This window comes from Myodes glareolus, chromosome 20, assembly GCF_982192425.1.
Source record: "Myodes glareolus chromosome 20, mMyoGla1.1, whole genome shotgun sequence".
NCBI classification, from domain to species: Eukaryota; Metazoa; Chordata; class Mammalia; order Rodentia; family Cricetidae; genus Myodes; species Myodes glareolus.
The window spans coordinates 4144354-4165716 of NC_142045.1; the positions used below are offsets into that span (position 1 = coordinate 4144354).

Below are 21363 nucleotides of genomic sequence, written 5' to 3' on the forward strand. Positions count from 1 at the left end.
TTGAAAAGGTAGGAAAACAATTAGTAATCACATGGACAGGGCCCTGCTTCTGTTAAGGAGCTAGGGTGGCAGCTCCCACTCTGGAATAAATGAAACCTGGGAGAACCTGAATCAGATCTACAAGAAGGAAGGGAGAAGTGAGGGCCAAAAGCAAAACAAGAACCCAAACTCCAGGAGGAAACTACCCCAATGGAGCACTTTGTCTGAATTTCCTATGACTTACACCAAGGCAATGTGAGCACACAGCCTTTGAGCCATCCTAGCCTCTGGAGACAAAACATGAGTCCTCCCATTTTCCTAGTCAGGCCAGTGCACATGGTACCAGCAAATGCCTCTGAGTCCTGTGTGTATCCCTACAATAGGGCTCAGCTTCAGGCTATTCTATCCAGATGAACCTCAACCTGAGTCTAAGGCTGTAATGATATGTGGCACCAGGTAGAACTGTGGATCCCATGGTGGTCAAGGGGAGATGGAACAGGGGACGATGATGTACAAACAGGTCATTAGGCGGAACTTTAATGGGAAGGAAGTTTATTGGGAGAAGGGAAGAGAGAGGGGAACAGAAAGACAGTGACCTGCCGCCTAAGAGAAATGGCAGAAAGAGAGAGAGAGAGAGAGAGAGAGAGAGAGAGAGAGAGAGAGAGAGAGAGAAGGTGGAGTTTATCTCTAAAAGGGGCCTTCGCACCTGCATTCAAAGTTCACAGTGAGTTAACAGTTAGAGGTCCCCGGGCTGGCCAGGGTACTGCATGTTTGCATGCAGGGGTTGCCACTCTGCCTCTGCCAGGTCCCCAAGAGAGGGGCCGAGTAGCGTTTGCCTGGTGATAATGGCTTTGCAAGGTCCACACTAAGGGTGTGGGTGTACAGGTGAGCCTTTGCGTGGACTTGCTGTGGTGCTCACTCGGCCCTCCTCATACCCTATACAGCAGTTCCCTCTGGGACAGAACCAGGCTCAGGAAGTCCGCAGAAGTTTATCAGAGAACCTTGATCCAGCTACCCAAGAATGAGACTATGGGACCTGCAGAGACCAGGCAGCTGCTGCCACCTACATCGAGGCCAAACAGTAACAATCAGAAGAGATTCCCACAGATGAAGGAAGTCAGGGAGGAAGCTACCTCCAGCCCTCAGGACAGGATAGGTAAGCTGACATGTGGAAAACCGATCACAGTCCCCTTGGGAAGCTCAGCTTCCAGCTAGACAGCAGCTTCTCTCTCCCCAAACCCTTTCCCCATCCTCCCTCCTTCCATTTCTAGAGCAGTAAATGCTAACTGGCTCGTTTCTATCTTTCGGTGAGGACGGTAGAGTTGTAGAAGCATGTACTTTCTCTGCACGGTCTGGATGTTTTGATATGAGAGGGTGTGGAATCTAGCTTAAAAGTCTTGTCACTACTTCCGGTCATGAGGGACAGTGAGCTTCAAGTGTGTGAAAGGTGAACCTAGGTTTTTATGTTGGGAGATGTTGGTGTCAAGGGAAATGGACTGGAAATGTTATCCTTGAGCAAGGCCCAAAGCTAAATTAATGGAACTGCATAAAGAATAGATGAAAGTGAGGCCCAGAAGTAATTGTTTCATTTGGGCTATCAATTGCGAACTGAGGATCTAGACTCCACCCTGCCCCACCCTATTAGTTATAGATTCCCCTTTCTCTTTATTTTCAGTTAGTGGAACAAAAATACAGCTATCTTCACTGTAAAGTTTGTAACCAGAAGGGAGAGTGCTTATGTGTGGTGCATCTCTGGTACTGATAAAGTAAGCAAATATGGGGGAGGGGCACTGAGGCCTGGAAGGCCCAGGTGTTAGTGGGAGAACTGGGTTTCCATTCCTTCATCTTGGCATCCTTGCTGACAGGCAGCCCTGATGAATTTTATATTGACACTCCCGCTGAGTGTGAAAGTCAATGCCTGAATAAATAAATATACTACCAGGAGCAGTAATGTATAAGCCCATAACTGAAACACTTGGGAGAGGAAGAATCAGGTTCCTGACCAGCTTAGGCTACATAAAAAGACCTTTACACGTGGGGGCCAGCCATAAGCTAAATCTGGGCAGGTCACCCAAAGGAAGTTCTTTCTTTCAACCATTATCACCTACCAGTGTAGATTTATCCCTTGAAAAATTTAATAAGAGGCCCAAGTCTCAGTACTTTATCCTAAAGCAATACCTGGTAACAGAAAAAATCCCACAAACTGAGATTACCAGACCACCACCCAGGAGCAGACCATTCAAAGGAAATGCCTAACATTCCAACCACTGTAGATAGGATCACCTGCCAGCACCGCACCTCACCAGGACACCCCTAGACAAATGTCAGCCAATCTGAACTTCAGAGACTCCTCACCCCCACCTTTACTACTATAAAAACCCAATTCTAATTGAGCTCAGGGCTCTCTGGTTATTTCAATACATTGTGATGATGCAGTGTGATCGGTAATTAAAAGTCCACCAGGCTAGCTTACAAGAGATACAGCTTTAATAAAACAGACAAAAAAACTTACACCAGAATCTCAACTGTCCAGAATGCTGGGTCCAGGCCGGAGAGAGAGAGAGAAAGGGGAAGTGCACCAGCCAGGTGTATAGGTAAACTTTTGCCTTAGGGCGACATGCCCCATGGACAGAATGTGATTGGCTGAACTCCCCAATCCAGTGTCAGGCAAGTGCACAGAATGCTTTGACTGTCTGCCATGTTTCTGTTTGTCTATGTGAAGCCTCCATCACAAAGTGCTTAGATCTTACACACCTGGATATTGGTATGGGGATACCTAGGTCTTCTGTATGTGTGAAAGCTTAGATTATTTTAGGAAACGGGATAAAAGCACAAATTCCATTAATATTTTTGGAGAGAAGGAGGGGGAAGATCCACTACTGTAAGTTTCTTTGTGTCAGCTAGGCAGGAGCCTCATGACTATAATCATGACCCTGGGAGGCTAAAGCGGCAGCTTCAGGAGTTCAAGAGTAGTCTGGAGTTCTTGGCACTCTGTCTCTACAAACAAAACAAAACCAGAAAGCTGTCTGGGAAGAAATAAATGTAAGGAATATAAAGATGAATAAAAATAATAAGACAGAAAACATAGGACAGTATTGGGAGGGTATTTCAGGAATAACTCAGACCCTGAAAATCCGTGTTTATTTTCCCACAGCTTTTACATCCAGTGTAAACTGAGGGAGAAGGTAACAAAAGACTTTACTAACATAATACAGAAGGTTAGCTCACACAGTCAACTCTGACATATCCAGTCATTAGCATTCTGGATGTTAAAATCTTTCATCCACCTTGTCAAAATACATTGAGTTTAAGGAAAGGGTGTGTATTATAGATGTCCCTGTGATGGCTGAGCATTGCACAGACTAGCTGTGTGTTATAGTACTGGCTGAGCACTGCACAGACTAGCTGTGTGTTATATTAATGACTGAGCACTGCACAGACTAGCTGTGTGTTATAGTACTGGCTGAGCACTGCACAGACTAGCTGTGTGTTATAGTACTGACTGAGCACTGCACAGACTAGCTGTGTGTTATAGTAATGACTGAGCACTGCACAGACTAGCTGTGTGTTATAGTACTGACTGAGCACTGCACAGACTAACTGTGTGTTATAGTACTGGCTGAGCACTGCACAGACTAGCTGTGTGTTATAGTACTGGCTGAGCACTGCACAGACTAGCTGTGTGTTATATTAATGGCTGAGCACTGCACAGACTAGCTGTGTGTTATAGTACTGACTGAGCACTGCACAGACTAGCTGTGTGTTATAGTAATGACTGAGCACTGCACAGACTAGCTGTGTGTTATAGTAATGGCTGAGCACTGCACAGACTAACTGTGTATTATTGTACTGACTGAGCACTGCACAGACTAGCTGTGTGTTATAGTACTGACTGAGCACTGCACAGACTAGCTGTGTGTTATAGTAATGGCTGAGCACTGCACAGACTAGCTGTGTGTTATAGTACTGACTGAGCACTGCACAGACTAGCTGTGTGTTATAGTAATGACTGAGCACTGCACAGACTAGCTATGTTATAGTAATGACTGAGCACTGCACAGACTAGCTGTGTGTTATAGTAATGACTGAGCACTGCACAGACTAGCTATGTTATAGTAATGACTGAGCACTGCTCTTGGGAGTTAGGGATCCAATGGTGAAAGAACCCAAGCAGACCCCAAAATGAGAGGATCTGAGCCCCTGTGGTTGAAGGCTGTAAATTTCACATTGCCTGGACTCTGTCAGAGGTGAGGTTCTTAGACCCCAGGCTAAGTTGAACACCCAAATATACCACTGTAGGAGAGCACAGCTGAGCCTTATTTGGTGAGACTCACTATCCCAGGGATTCGAGGAAGTTCAGGAGCACAGAGGTGGCCTGTTGAGACAGAGACAATGTAGGCCTGAAGAGATGTAGGTCATCCACATACTGGAAGAGCATGCTCAAACCTGCATCAAAGTTTGAGAGATCTTGACCCAGAGCTTGGCCAAAGAAATGGGGCTGTCCTGAAAACCTTGAGAGAACAATCCATGTAAGCTGTCTGAAGGACCGAGAGTCAGGATCCACCCAAGTGAAGGCAAAGAGGAAGTATGAATTTGGGTGTAAAGGGACAGTAAAGAAGGCATCTTTTAGGTCTAGAACAGTAAAGTAGGAGGTGGTAGGAGGGACGTTAGAAAGGAGATTGTAAGGGTTGTTAACCAGAGGGTGAACTGGAATGATTGCCCCATTTATGATGCAGAGGTCTTGAACCAAGCGGTAAGCATCAGAGAACTTATGCACAGGAAGAATTGGAGTGTTGCAAGGTGAGTCGATAGGAATTAAAAGTCCATGAGATAGGAGACGGATGATAATAGGCTTAAAGGCCTCAGCAGTGGGTTTTAGAAATAGGAAACTAGAGTCTGGAAAGAAAGGACACAGGGTCTTTAAGGCAAACTAGCACTGGCTTGTGGTGAGTAGCAATCACAGGAATGTAAGTGTCCTATACTTGAGAACCTACTGGATCAGGGAGAGTAGGGACAGAACAGTCTGGGGTAGGAGCCTGTGAGGCTGTTAAAGTGAGAAGAAAGTGTGACTGGGGGGCGGGAGTGAGTGTGGCCCCAAAGCAGCTGGAAATATCTCAACCCAGTAAAGGTGCTGGGCAAACATCACTAAGAAAGAATGAGAGAAAAATTGCCCTGCAAGAATGTAGGACAGTGACAAAGTTTTAACTGGGGAGGAACAGGTCCCGTCTACCCCCATAACTGAAATTGGTGAGGGGAGCATAAGGCCCGAGTGAGATGTTAAAACAGAATAGGTAGCTTCCATGTCCAAAAGAAAGGTAATGGACTTGCCCACTATCTGTAGCTTTACCCTAGGCTCAGATAGGGTTACATGAATTACCAAGTTTGGGCTGCATCAATCCTCTGCAAGGCTGAGAAGTTTGAAGGCTGGTACAGTCTCACTTGCTCATATTGGTGAGACTGGACCTCTGTGGTGTGGCATAGAGGATGAGTCCGCATGGGGACATTGTGATTTCCAGTGTCCAGGTTGCTGGCAGATAGGGCATAGCCCCGTAGGAGGCCCAGGGCAATATTGTGCCAAATGGCTATTTAGACCACACTTGAAGCAGCCTCTGGTGAGGTTGACTTAGGCTGGACTCTACCTGAATAGAGCCTGTAGTTGACTTCCCTTGTCCCCCTTCTAGTGTCCTTAGGGCAACTGTTAAGGCTTGAGTCTGCAGAGTCACCTCCTGTTGTAGTCTTGTTTCTCGGGAATACTCATTTGCTTTTTCTCAGGCATTAAAAATTTTAAAGGCCATTTTCACCAATTCCTTTTTTCTAATATCTGGCGCTGACTGAAAAGTAAAATGGGTAGCCAGGACTGTGGCTCCCACTGGGGAGGCTGGATCTAGCCTGGTATACTGCACCATGGTCTCTTGGAACTGATTTTAAAAAATGGCTGGATTTTCATCAGCTAGCTGTGTAATCTCTTGAAATATGTCAAAATTAATTACTTTTTCTGAGACCATTTCCATACCCCGAAGGAGGCAACGAACCATGACATCTTGCCTCTGTCAGCGCTTTGGCCAGGTTGGTAATTCCAGGGTGGTTCTGTGGCTGGCACAGCCACTTCTCCCATAGGGACTGTACTGTTTACCAAATGAGTCTGGTGTGCATATTGTCTCAGTGCTTCCTGAATTCCACGTTGCTCCTCAGGAATGAGAGTAGAAGCTTGGATGACATAGTAGTCATGCCAGGTTAGATCATAGGCCTGGGACAGATAACAAAACTCTTTAATATAAGCAGAAGGATTAGTAGAAAAGGAAAACGGCTACTTTTCTATCTGAGAGATATCTGGGAGAGAAAAGGGAATATGGACTTTTATTACGTCATTGACTCCCACCACTTCCTAAAGAGGGCAGAGAAGGGCAGAGTTATGGAGGGATCTGGTATAGGAGGAGACAGAGGAGGATTGGGAGGGGCTAGCTCAGTGTGAAGAGGGGATCCAAGGGTACAAAGATGTTGTAGGAGGGGGAGGGAGGGAAGAAGAGAGGTAAGGGGAAAGTTGACCTTGAACTTCCGGTTTGGCTAGGGAGGGGGGTAGGTGAGGGTGGGGAAGAAGAGAAATGTGGAGAATATTGCTTCACAAGAGGGGGTGGATAGTGAGGGTTTGAGGGAGTGGGGGAGGGGCCAGTGCCTCTGACTGCATGGTCCAGCTGGAATTATCAGGGTCCCAATTCTCAGAAGACAGGGAATTTGGAGGTGCCACAGTCCTAGCATCCCAGACCAGTGCTACAAAACACTGGCTACTGAGGGAGGACCAAGAGTGCAGAGTCCCAAAGCCATGGATAGTGGAGAGCTCTGTCTATTTGTCCCCACAGTGACAAAAATTTTCTAGGTCTTGAAGGACGGTAAGCTCAAGGCTTCCCTCTGGTGGCCAATGTGTGCCATTATCAAGATCTTATTGAAGCCAAATCTTAGTGCATAGGGAAATTAACCATTAGGGACAGATTGTATCAGACAGTCCCAATTTATAAAGATTTTGTAAGAGGCATCCCAGAGATGCTAGTGGATTTGGCTTCGAATTGCAAGCTCCCATTTTAAAAGTCTATACCCAACTGTGTGGCTCAAGACTACTACAGCTCATCTGCTAGGATGGGTCTTAGGCCAGAATGTGGCTGTGAAGATTGAATGCTAAGCATCCCTAAAACAAACAAAATTCACCTCAGTGAAAGTCTGTTCTCCCTGCTTGGATCAGGCTCTTTGCGCAGACTGTGTCTTCAATAGAAGCCCAGTAATCGACAAAAGAAAACATGAACAGGTCTCCCAAAACCCTATAGCATGGACAAGAAAAATGGACTCAACAGGACGGAGCCTGTAGTCCAGGAGTCAGTTTTAGCCTGGCATGGATTTCTTTGCTTCTGACCACCTTGATCTCAAACTCTGAATGTAGCCCTGAAAAACACTTCATCTAATTTCTATCTTTAGTCTTTTTCTGAATTTTTGTGATTCGTTTAAATGAATCACACTGATTCTTAGCTTATTCAGATCTCTAGACAACAGCTGCCAACATCAGTTTCTACCTCAGTTTACCAAACTGTTTCCATGACTGCAATGCAGTATTTCTAAGTTAATTTCCATCTTCAGAATTATATAGTTGAGGGGGTGGTGTTCAGTAGTATAGCACAAACTTGACATGTATGAGGGCTTGAGTTCAATCCCTAACACCAAAAGGGAGAAGAAGAAATTGGTTCTCCAACTTAAGGGTCCTCAGACCTTAAATCTGGGACAAATGGCTGAGACGCCTATTTAATATATCAAAGCCGACCTGGCTGCCAGGTTGTCCCAGCATCCTTCAGTCCATGGAACAGGTGTTCCATGTTCCCCCACCCAACCCTACCCTGAACACTCTATCCAGGCCAGAAGTTGGGCTACCCTCACTGCAGTTGCTTCTTCTATATAATCCAGCTATTTTGGCTATGCTTGTCCTTTTAACCCCCACATTTTGGCATTTTTGCCTTCTGGCCTCTTGGCCTCCACACAAAGTTTCCCTCTCCCCCTTTCCCCCCTTTTCTCACAGTCCAGCTCACAACCCTAACCCTAACCCTAACCTCTGAAAGTAGCTTGCTTCCTCCAATACAGAGAGAACCAAGAGGTGAGTGACTAGCCACCTGATATGACACCACACTTTCTAGGCCATCCATAGTGAGGCAAAACCCTGAACCTCTACCCCAACTGCCTCAGGTTTTCTAGCCAGTCAACAAGAGATTTGTCCAGGTAGGCTGGACAAATACTCACTCCCATTCACTGGACCCCCACAAGCAACAAACACCATCCTGAATCCAACTTCACCTATCCTGCAACTTCAATGGTACTCAGAAATACAGCTTGCTACAATACTGAGAGTACCAAGAAGTGAGTGACCAGCAACACAGCAGGGGTCCTCACCAACGTGAAGCAGGTTATCTAGACAGCCAGCAGGAGAGGTTCCTGTAGAGAGGACCAAGATAGGAACTCTACAGCACAAGCAGTGAGAGCCACCAAGGAGAACAGAGCAAGAGAGCAGACTAAAGGAGAACTCAGTGGCTCCCTGAGACACAGAGCAGACCGAGAACAGTTCTCAAAGACTCAGACATCCACTGTAAGAATTGGAACAACAGAATAGAAAAGATGGAAGACTGAATCTCAGGGGTTGAAGATAGGTAGATAAAATGAATTCATCAGCCAAAGAAAACATTAAATCTAACAAATTCTTAACACAAAACATCCAGGAAATCTGGGAACACATCAAGAGACCAAACCTAAGAATAATAGGGATAGAAGGAAAAGAACTCCAGATCAAAGATGCAGAAAATACATTCAACAAAATCATATAAGAAAACTTTCCAAACTTAAAAAAGGATATCCCTACAAAGATAGAAGAAGCTTACAGAACACAAAATAGACTGGATTTTAAAAAGTCCCCTCACCATATAATAATTAAAACACAAAACATACAGAATTAAGAAGGAATATTATGAGCTGCAAAGGAAAAAGGTCAAGTAACATATAAAGGTAGACCTATCAGAATTACACCTGACTTCTTAATAGAAACCAAGAAAGCCAGAAGGTCCTGGGCAAATATGCTGTAGACACTAGGAGACCACACATGCAAGCAAAGATATTTATACACAGCAAACTTTTCAATCACCATCAATGTAGGAAACAAGATATTCCATGATAAAACCACATTTAAACAACACATAGCCACAAACCCAGCCTTACAGAAAGTACTAGAAGGAAAACCCCAACCCAAAAAAGTTAACTTCACCCACAAAAACTCAAGCAACAGATAGCCTCACATCAGCAAAACCCACGGAAGGGAAACACACAATCACTCCCACTGAAAAAGAACAGGAATTATCACCTACTGGTCATTAATAGCACTTAATATCAATGGTCTCAACTCACCTATAAAAAGACGCAGGCTAAGAGAATGGATAGGTAAACAAGATCCAGACTTCTGTTGTATACAAGAAACATACCTCAACCCCAAAGACAGACATTACCTCAGAGTAAAGGGTTGGGAAAAGGTTTTCCAATCAAAGGCACCTAAGAAACAAGCAGGTGTAGCTATCCTAATATCTAACATTAGAATTCAAACTAAAATAAATCAGAAGAGATGGAGAAAGACACTTTAAAATATAACAAGATCAATCTATCAAGCTGAAGTCTCAATCCTTAATGTCTATGCCCCTAATACAAGACCAGGCTGTCCTTGAACTCACAGAAATCATCAGTGCTGGGATTAAATGTTTCTTCCACCACACCTTGAATTCACGGAGGTCTATCTGCCTCTGCCTCCCAAACTTTGGGGTTAAAGGTGTGTGCGACCACACCTTGAAGTCAGAGGTCAATCTACCTTTGCCCCTTGAAGTCACAGAGGTCAATCTAACTCTGCCTCCCAAGTGTTGGGATTAAAGGTGTGTACCACCACACTCAAACTACTCTTTTTCTTTCTTTTTTCCTTTTTTTACTTTAAGAACTTTAACTTTTAGCCTGCATATATTTTTTTAACACACTGTAAACCATTTAGAGGTTTTCTTCAACTTTAAATCTTTCTTTACTGTATATCTGTCTTTTTCTGACTACATGAGTCTTTAAGGAGAGGAATAAAGCCATGGCTTTAGCCGCAAAACCTTGCAGCTCCTTGAAGAGGTCCTGCCACGAAACACTTAAATGGTGTTGATGAAAAGCTGAATGCATGCTTTTCGGTTTTCAGCCATAGCAGGAAAAAAAGCTGCGCCATTTTAAAATGCTGGCTTTCTGGGCCATCCTGCCAGGGCAAACTCTGACCCTTTCAGACAGGCAGTCCAACTGAGTGTGGCCTATGAGCAGAATGCTGCAGCTTGCTTGCTGGCAAGGACCTTGAAATGCTATAGAGTTGTGGCAATAAAAATGACTATAGCCGGTACCTCTGCCATGAGGCTGGAAAGCTAATGAATGGGCTGGATCCAGCCGTCAAAACCATGACTTTAATCCTCTCCATAAAGACTCATGTGGTCAGAAAAAGAGAGATATACAGTAAAGAGAAATTCAAAGACAACCTCTAAATGGTTTACCATCTGTTAAAAATATATGCAGGCTAAAGGTTAAAGTTCTTAAAGTGAAAAAAAAAAGAAAAAAGAAAAAAGAAGTTGGGTATGGTGGTACACACCTTTAATCCAAAAGCTTGAGAGGCAGAGGCAGACAGACCTCTGTGAATTCAAGGTGTGGTGGTGGACACCTTTAATCCAAGCACTTGAGAGGCAGAGCCGTGTGGATATCTGTGAGTTAAAGGACAGCATGGTCTACAGAGTTACTCCAGGACAAAGATATACAAAGTAAAAATAAATGAAATCGACGTTAAAATAAAGCCACACAAAGATGGAAAATACACAAAGAATCTTGATACTATATGTTATTATGCTATCTTTGAATTGTTTGAATGCTGAGGAAAAAGCAACAGCTGCTAAAAGATATTTGTTTATAAATGCTGCTGAACTAATCCAAGATAAATATTTTGAAAATACCTTGATTTCAAAATTTGGATCTAAGGTTATTATGCTTTGAAAAAGTTCTTCTTTCGTTTTCACAGAGGATGAGACCCTGTGGATTGCTTCTATCCCAATATGGTATGATAGACCACGCTCTCCTGAAAGGTTGCTGTGAACACCCTCAAAAAATTACTTAATTCAACTGCCAACTGGGATAAACCTAGCACAAAGGTTTTACTGTGAAAGACCTGATTAATAGCACCCCTGTACAGCAGGAAGAATTTTGGAGAGAAAAAACTGAGCCTATATTGCAAAATATTGTTTATTAATGTTCTTTTACATTTTAAGGGGGATATGATATAGATATGAATAATTTGCATTGGTATGGATTTTAAGGTCAATTTTGTTATATGTATATGTATTTCTGATCTTGATTAAGGTATTGTGATTGGGTAGTTCATTTAAAAATGTAATGTATAATTAGAAAATATAGGTTGTCAATGGATTATCATCCATAATAGTCACTTGTAGTCATGCTAGTTAGATTTTCTAGATATATATAGATATATTTCAGCTAAATAGGCATTCTTCATATCTTTCAAAGACTACAGAATATGGCATTTAATGTTTTAATAAGTTAGGGCTTTTCAGGACAATGAGACACGTCTGCTCCTGGCAACACCAGTCTACTTCAAGAGAAAGATGGGCATCGAAGAGGCTCCTTATGGAGTTCGATAGCCATTTGGACAAGAAACTGCTCTTGCCTGGACTGATGCATAAACTGGACACAAAGAACCTGCAGAGAGAGGACTGCTGAACTTGCCTAAAGGTGAGATGGTCTTTTGGGGTTCCTGACTCATGAAAGAGTCTGCGAGACATTCTGCAGAACACAGCATATAGTGACTTTGAACTGCCTTTGAAATTTCCTGCTTCATGGAAAAGTATGCTGGATTTTATGGGCCTGAAGCCTGAAGATCGATGCCCCAATGGTACAGAAGAACTTTGGGTGACTGTCCAGGTAGTGAGATGTCTCTGTCATTTCTAGAGTTTTGGAAGTTGCTTTCTTCTTGTTTATTTAGGTAATATTATATCCTTTTGGAATCTTTGATGGAGTTGAAGAATAGATAGTTATTGTTTTCCTTTGTTATGATAAAAGATAAAGTAGATATAAATATTGTAACTGTAATTCTTTCTTGATAGCTGTTCTGTTGTATGTAATTTTACTATGTTAAAGTGAAAGCCTTTCTTTTTTGTTTAAACAGAAAAGGGGAAATGATGTAGGAGAGTCTTCTATCTATCTGTTGCTTTCATTGGTTAATTAATAAAGGAAACTGCTTTGCCTGATAGGTTAGAACATAGGTAGGTGGGGAAGACAGTACAGAATTGTGGGAGAAAGAAAGCAGAGGCAGGCAAACAAGGAAGCTTAGGCCCAAGATAGACATAGGTTAGAATCTTCCCAGTAAGCCACCACTTTGTGTTGCTATACACATTAATAGAAATGGGTTAATCAAGATGTGAGAGTTAGCCAGTAAGAGGCTACAGATAACGGGCCAGGCAGTGTTTAAAAGAATACAGTTTGTGTGTTGTTATTTTGGGTGTAAAGCTAGCCATGCGGGAGCCGGGCGGGGTGAAAAGCAGGCCTGCTTGCCTCATTACTACACATTTGTTGAATATGCTTTTTTCCATTTTATATTTTTTGCTTCTTTGTCAAAAATCAGGTGTTCATAGGTTTGTGGATTAATAACCAGGTCATCGATTCAGTTCCATTGGTCCTCCTGTCAGTTTTTATGCCAGTACCAGGCTGTTTTCATTACTGTAGCTCTGTAGTAGAGATGGAAGACAGGGATTGTGATGCCTCTAGAAGTTTCTGTATTGTTCAGGATTGTTTTGGCTATCCTGGGTTTTTTGCTTTTCCATATGAAGTTGAGTATTGTTCTTTCAAGGTCTGTGAAGAATTTTGCTGAGATTTTAATGAGCATTGCATTCAATGGGCAAAAGCAATCTGTAGATTGCTTTTGGCAAGATTACCATTTTTACTATGTTAATTTTCTTTCAAGGTCTGTGAAGAATTTTGCTGGGATTTTGATGGGCATTGCATTAAATCTGTAGATTGCTTTTGGTAAGATTGCCATTTTCACTATATTAATTCTACCTACCCAAGAGCATGGGATTTCTTTCCATTCTCTGGTGTCTTCTTCAATTTCTTTCTTCAAAGACTGAAAGTTCTTGTCATACAGTTCTTCCACTTGTTTGGTTAGAATTACTCCAAAATATTTTATGCTATTTGTGGCTATTGTAAAGGGTGATATTTCTCTCATTTCTTTTTCAGACCATTTATCATTTGTGTAAAGGAGAGTTACTGACTTTTTCAAGTTAATCTTGCTTGTATCCTGCTACATTACTGAAGGTGCTTATGAGTTGTAGAAATTCCTTGGTAGAGGTTGCTTGCTCAGGCCTGCTCGCTCTGTGTACTCTTCTTTGTACCTGCTCCTGTGGAGATCACTGCCTCAGCCTGTTCCTGTGATGGTCACTGGCCCAGATCTGCTCCTGCAGAGGTCCCTGGCTTGGGCCCCATCCCTCAGAGGTATCTGGCTCAGACCTGCTCCCTTGGCAGTCACTCCCTTGTACCTGCCTAATTAAACCTATATTTCTTATCTACCCTGTGCATACAGTGGTACCTTATTTGAACAAGGGATATTCATCTTGCTTCTTTCTGTATCTCTTGAAACTCTTGAAACTCCACTGTTTTTCTTCCCAGTGTCCTTAGTCTGGTTTTCCTGCCTAACCATATCCTGTTCAGCTATTTGCCAGTCAGCTTATTTATTAAACCAATTGCAGTATAATTTAGAAAAGGATTATTCCATATCAGTAGTCAAGTTGACAGCCAAGAATGGCTCTCATATAACTTAAGTAATTTATGTCTGCTTTTTCTGCTGGGAATTAGAAATGTGTTTACAGAAGTCATGTTAATGTCATTAGTCTGCATGTGGTCATTTGTGTGTCCTCTTTTGTTAAACATAATGTTTTATTGATTCATCTGCTTTTATGCCTATCAATACTTCATTCCATGCTATTTACAAAGGAGCATTTATTAAGTTATAATCAGCCTACAGCAGTATTATTGGATCAGATTCTGCCCATACAGTTAACCTTTTTAACACTGCAATGATGTCTTCCAGAATTAACCATTTTGAAAATTGTATTATTCCAGATGGTGGTCGCACAGACCTTTAATCTCAGGACTCAGGAGGCAGAGGCAGTAGAATCTCTGTGAGTTTGAGGCTACCCTGGTCTACAGAGTGATTTCCTGGACAACTAGGGTTGCACAGAGAAACTCTGTCTTAACCCCTTCCCCCAAAAAAGGATAAAGAAGAAGAAGAAGAAGAAGAAGAAGAAGAAGAAGAAGAAGGAGGAGGAGGAGGAAGAGGAGGAGGAGGAGGAGGAGGAGGAGGAGGAGAAGGAGGAGGAGGAGGAGAAGAAGGAGAAGGAGAAGAAGAAGAAGAAGAAGAAGAAGAAGAAGAAGAAGAAGAAGAAGAAGAAGAAGAAGAAGAAGAAGAAGGAAAGAAAGAAAAAGAAAATTGTATCACATATATTTTTTGATGTGTGGATGTGGGTGCCCACATGGTGCTTGTTTATGTGTGCACAAGTCACCACATGTATGGAGAAGTCGGAGGATGACTTATAAGGAATTGGTTCTCTCAACCCAGCACGTGGAGCTCATCCTCAGAATGGAACTCAGGTCATCAGGCTTGCCAGTAGGTTCCTTGCCGCTCTAAGTCATCTCTCCAGCTTATAGAGTAAACAACCGTATGTTCCTACTCCATATATGAGTAAAAGCATTGTAGCCTTGGTAAACTTTGGAAGAATCAATAAGGATGTGAAATGACATTTCAACATCTGTGATAATTTGGACTATTGTTCTTTGATTTTTATGTCTGTATTATTGTATGGCTGGATGTCAGCTCGATCCTAAAGATGAGAGGCATCAAACCTCAACATTTTTTCTGCCATGGTCTCTATAGCATTGGGATAGTCATTTGTTCAAATGTTTGTGATGATTTACTAACAATTTCTTGAAAAAAAATGAAATTTGGTAACAGATTTAAAAGTTGAAATGGAGTTCAAAAGCTTCCCATGACTTCTTAAATCAATTTAGGTAAATTTTACTGGATTGTTCTGTTGACAGGTTTTGGCTAGTATTCTACACACTTGTCAGGTACATGTGTATAAATTGTTTGTTGTGTTCTCTTGTTTGTGATCCTCCTTTAATTTTAACCAGCTTAGCTAGAGTACTAACCATTCAATTCATCCTTGGAAAGAAATTACTTCATTGTGTGTCTTCAGTGTTTCATTATCAAAGTTATTTTTCTATTTATTTTGGGTTGACTTTATTTAATTTTTGAAAATTCTAAATTTTAGTGTTGACATATGATATACATACTTAAAACTTGCAGATTCTTTAAATACTGTTTCAGGTTCATTTCAATGATGTTTTAAATTATTTAAAAATATTTAAACTAGACATCAAAACAAAACCAAATAATCCAATTTTAAAAATTGAGTATGTGCCTAAACAGAGAATCCTCAACAGAATTATCTTAAATGGCAGAGAAACATTTAAAGAAATGTTCAATATCCTTAGCCATCAGGGAAATGCAAATCAAAGCAACTCTGAGATTCCATCTTACACCTATCAGAACGACTAAGATCAAAAATATAAGTGACAGCTCATGCTGACAGGGATGTGGAACAAGGCAACACTCCTCCTTTGCTGGTGGGAGTCCAAACTTATACAATCATTTTGAAAATCAATATGGTGGCATCTCAGAAAATTGGGAATCAATTCACTTTAAGATCCAGCTATATTACTCTTCGGCATATATGCAAAGGATGCTCAATCACACCACCAGGACACATGCTCAGCTATGTTCATGGCAGTTTTATTTGTAATAGCTAGAATCTGGAAACAACACAGCTGTCCCTCAGCAGAGGAATTAATAAAGAAAATGTACATTTACACAATGGAGTATTACTTAACTGTTAAAAACAATGACATCAGGAAATTTGAAGGCAAATGGATGGAACTACAAAAAACATCCTGAGTAGGCAATCCAGACCCAGAAAGACAAACACAGTATATACTCACTTATAAGTGAATATTAGCTGTGAAGTAAAGCATAATCATGCTATAATCCACAGACCCAGAGAGGCTAGGTAACAAGAGGAACCCGAGGGGGGCGGTAGTTTGTAGCTCTCTCTGGGAAGTGGAAAAGGAAGAGATCTCTGGGTTAGGAACTTGAGAGTTGAAGGGGAAGAGTATTGAAAGAGAAGCATAGAAAGGGATAGGCTTTTGGGGTTCAGGTTGAAACCTGATGCAATGGAAACTCCCACAAATCTACAAGCATAAACCCAGCTAAGACCCCTAGGGGAGTAGTCTGAGCTGGTCATCTCCTGTGACCAGATTGGTGTCTACACTGATTGTCATCAGAGAGTTTTCATCCAGTAACTGATGGAAACAGATCCACAGTCAAACATGAGGCTAAGCTTGGGGAATGCTGTTGAAGAGAGGGAAGAAGGATTGTAGGAGCCAGAGGAGACAAGAACACCACAGTAGCAACTGACCTGGCTCATCAAAACTCACAGAGTCTGAACCAACAGCCAGGGAACCTGCATGGGACCAACCTAGGCCCTCTATACACATGTAACAGTGTGTAGCTTGGTCTACCCATGGGACTCCTAACAGTGAGAGCAGGGACTTTCTCTAACACTTAGCCTGGCTCTTGGGAACCTATTCCTCTTACGGCGTTGCCTTGCCCAGCCTTAATACAAGGGGAAGTGCTTAGCCTTGTGGCAACTTGATAAGCAGGCCTCTGTGGGAGAACTGTTCCTTTCTGAACAGAAGCAGAGAAGTAGATTAAAAGGGTTGGAAGGGAGGTATGGGGAGGGGATGAGAGGAGAGGAAGGAGGGAAAACTGAGGTAGACATGTAAAATAAAAAAATAAATTTAATTAAAAAGTGTGTGCGTGTGTGCCTCTCTCTCTCTCTCTCTCGTGTGTGTGTGTGTGTGTGTGTGTGTGTGTGTGTGTGTGTGTGTTTCCCTTGGGCTGGGGGAATGGCACAGTGGGAAAGGATTTACTGACCAGACATGAGGACCTGAATTTGAATGCCCAACACCCATGCAAACAACACTGGCAGGGGAACAGAAAAATAGAAAAAAAAAATCCCCTTTAGTCATTTTATATCCAGCGATGTTTTGTTTTGACCCAGGTCATGGTCTGTCATTTTCAGTACCCTGTGTGCACTGAGAAAGAATGTATAGAGTGCAGATGCTGCTGGAGGATTTAGAAACGTCAGTCAATTGATGCAGTGTCAGCTTACTTTCATCTCCCGAATTTTTAATGTCTTGTCATCTTGTCTCAGTTTATTAGTTTATGGTGCTAGGAACAAATGCTGGATGTTTAGGAAGCTCTGAGTATATACTAACAGACAATCTGTCACTGAATGGCACCATAAACCCCTTCTGTGACTTTGTCTTATTAATTGCAATCACAGAATATCCAAGTATCTAACTATTTGGTTCAGTTTCTTTGTATAACCTGAGTAAAACTGGATCCATTCTTTGAAAAGACAACCTGGTGATCTCATAGAAAGAAACAGTCTGAAGATCTCATGTGACGAACCTCCGGAGGCTGAGAATACAGCAACCTCAGTATCCAGCTATGACACCCTTAGGTATACAAACAAATGAGTCTACATTCTACTACAGAGACACTTGCTCATCCATGTTCATTTTTTCTCTATTGATAATTGGAAACAGTTTATATGTACATCATCTGATGAATGAATAATGAAAAGGTGTTATATTTACAGAAAATAATATTATTCTGTTGTTAAGAAAAATGAAAGGAGTCCAGATGGTGGTGGCACACACGTTTAATACCAGCACTCAGGATACAAAGACAGCAAATCTCTGGGAATTTAAGCCTAGTTTGTTCTACAGAGCAAGTTCCAGGACAGGTGCCAAAGCTACACAGAGAAACCTTGTCTCAAAAAACCAAAAAGAAAAAAGGAAAAGAAAAGAAAGAAAATGAAAGGAAATTCACTGGCAAATGGATAAAGCTAGAAAAAAAATCATTCTGAGTGAAGTAACTTAGACACCAAAAGACAAATATTGGATACTTTCACTTCTATGTCAAAGGCAGCTTTTACTATTTCAATACGTGTGCTGCAGTCCAAATAACCACACAGTTAATTATCTAATAAGCCACTCAGGGGTGATGAAAGACTCTTCCAACGAGAGAGAAAGAGCATAAAGTAGGGTTGGTAGTGAGGTCGGGAAGATCTAGGAGGAACTGGGGGAGAATAAAATATGAAAACATGATCAAAATATATTGCATTAAAATTTTTCACTAAAAATATTTATGACAACATTATTATACTAACCCAATTTTTAAAAACAGACTTATATAGTAAGACTGAGTCATTTGCTATTTGTGGTTAACTCCAGCTCTAGTTCCTCTCCCAATACCAGAGAACTAAAAATTCCCAAGCTTCTAGTAATCGGTTCATCTTTATAGTGACTCATTCCCACTCTATGTCTATCTAGGAGTCCACTAAGGGCCACTCATAAAAGTCTTTTATATCACTTTACAGCATCTCTGTCAGTCAGAAAGTCCCAAGCATCTTGAGAACTCTTTGACAGGACAGAGACAAAGACTTTCTTAGATCACAGTTCATAAGACAAAAATCACTTAACACTTATTGGTAATTAGTTTGTACCCAACACCACACAAAGTACTTTATATGCATCATATCTTAAATCACCACTAACTCCCTACAAAATAGACACTAATACTTCCAGTTTACAAATGAGGAAATGGCTCACAATGAAATCAAACTTTCCATTTTATAGTTAGTTCATTGTGGTTTTGCCAAAAAATAATTATCAAATTAATTGGAGAATATTGATCTATTTATGTCAAAGCTAAGAAAAATGGACCTTCATTGAACCTTACACAAAATATACCAAACTGAAAATGCTTGCAATAGTTCATTTTTGGCATCTTGCATGCTGACCAATATCTAGGTCACACTAGTTCATTGGTTATGTTGCCAAACATTAACTGTGCCTGTAACAGCATTATTATGAACAGATATATATAGTTTGTCATACCCATTTATATCATTTAAGTACCTACGTAGTTTCTTAAGGTGAAAAAAATATTTTAAATATTTAACCTCTTTATACTTGATTAAAGATTAAAATAAATCTGAATAATAATTACTGATTTCCTAACACATGGTATGTGATGGTCTAGGTGTTGGATGGACGTCAGTAACTACAACAGCATCTTTGGTCTCACCTAGATCATTCCCTATGAGGAATGACAGAGAACAATGGGGCATATAATGTTAGCTATAATTGTAGGCTATTTCAAACACTATGAAGAACAGCAGTTTGGGGTAGAGTATGAACAAGCAGGAGGTGCTTCAAGCAAAGTGGTGAGGAAAGACTTACAGAGATGATGCTTGACAAGGATTCCAAAGGAGAGGGGACATACACAATGCTGATGGGGGGCACTATTCCAAGTTTAAACAATGGCAGTACTAAGTTCTTGAGGTGGTAGTTTAATTGGCAGTTTGAGGAATAGAAAAGACCCCTGTGTAATGGTGACCAAATGAGTAAAGAAGAATGTGTCAGCATACTGAATTAGGGAGGCATGGCTGACCCCACAGTCCCAGTCAGAGCTGAGTGAGCTATGAAATTGGAAGGTTTTGACCAGTTGAGCAATGTGACCTAATGAAATATACACATCTTTCTTTGGAATTTCAGATTAATTGCTATAGAATGAGAAGATAAGGCAGAGAGACCAGGAAGGCTATTGTTCTTCTCTATATGGGAAAAAAAGATGTGAACCAAAGTAGCTATGGTGTGTGTGTGTGTGTGTGTGTGTGTGTGTGTGTGTGTGTGTGTGTGTGCGCGCGCGCGCATGTATGTAGAGAGAGTGTGGATAATGTAGGGTGTTGCTTAGAGTTTAAAGAGAGAATTTGCAAATTTCCTAAGGGCTTGGGGTAGAATGGAGAAAGTAGTAAAGAAAACTTCTCTTTCTTTCCTTCTTTCTTTCTTTCTCTCTCTCTCTCTCTCTCTCTCTCTCTCTCTCTCTCTGTGTATGTATGTCTGAGAAAGAAGGAGAGAGAGAGAGAGAGAGAGAGAGAGAGAGAGAGAGAGAGAATAAGACTTGTAGATACATACCTGCTACCAGTTAAGATGAAAAAACTTAGTTAGGGTAGAGAAGATTTGTCCATTACATGATATGGTATCAAATATATGTACCACCACAATCAATCCAAACACCAAAATGTTTTAAAGAGAAGTTGATTACTTCCACTTTCCTGATGAGAAATTATTGAGGGAACTTCAGAGTCTTGTCCTAATTGACACATCCAGTCTAAGTTTAATTTGATATTGAGACAAGCAATTTCTGCATGTTCTGTTGTGCTCTGCCAGACTTTTCTCCGTTAGCTATTCTACAGTCTGTACTATAGCAATAAATCATAATGGCAGACAAATGGGAACAGGTTTCTACTGTCCTCACAATGATCATAACTTGAATCACTTTCTGTTGAACCCTTTACAATTGTTTCAGGTTCTTTAAATTATTTTTTGTTTTGTTTTATTGTTTTAGAATCCTAAGTTTCTTGTTTCCATTATGAAAAATAAAATTCTGACATTATTATTTTCATGGATGTATGACCTTATTTGAATATTCTCAACCATTCCTAATTCAGAGGAAGACAGAAAAGAGAACAGACTGAGGTCCTCACTTTGCCCTCTCTGAACCTAGTAAAGAACCCAGTTTTGTTGCTACCCTCAAATTGTGTAATCTTGTGAATTTTACTTTGTACTTATAAGAGTTGGTTTTATTATCTGGAAAATGTGGTTAATAACAGTACTTACTAAATTTTTATAGAAAAATTATAAAACACTTAATATAGTGTGACCACATAGAAACGCTTCATGAAATATTAGTAATCAAAGAACTATTCTAAAAGGCAAGTTCACTTCCCTAATGACATTTTACTTCTTTCTTTGAACTTTTCACTTCCTCTGAAATCTACATTGTAGTTATCATTTCTGTGTGAAACAGGAACTAACCAAAGAGCATCAGATCAGGGTTCCTTAAGAAAATCCAGGGTAAAACCCAATTTCTATGCTGCTGTACGGTAAATCTGGGCTCCTATAATAATACAGGTGTCTTTCCATTTGGATGTGGATTTACCATAGTCAGCAGCTAGAATGAAATGAAGGGATTTTTAAAAAGCAAGATAAGGAAAAGGAGGAAAGAAGAACGTGGAAAGGGAAAGAGGAGTGGAGTGACCTTGTAGGATGTGA

General features: G+C 41.1%; 1 pseudogene; it reads left to right on the forward strand.

Annotated features, from left to right (window-relative positions):
- Nucleotides 1–315: 315 nt before the first annotated feature.
- LOC148118763 (protein ZAR1-like) lies at nucleotides 316–3151 on the forward strand (annotated as a pseudogene).
- The last annotated feature ends 18212 nt before the right edge of the window (nucleotides 3152–21363 follow it).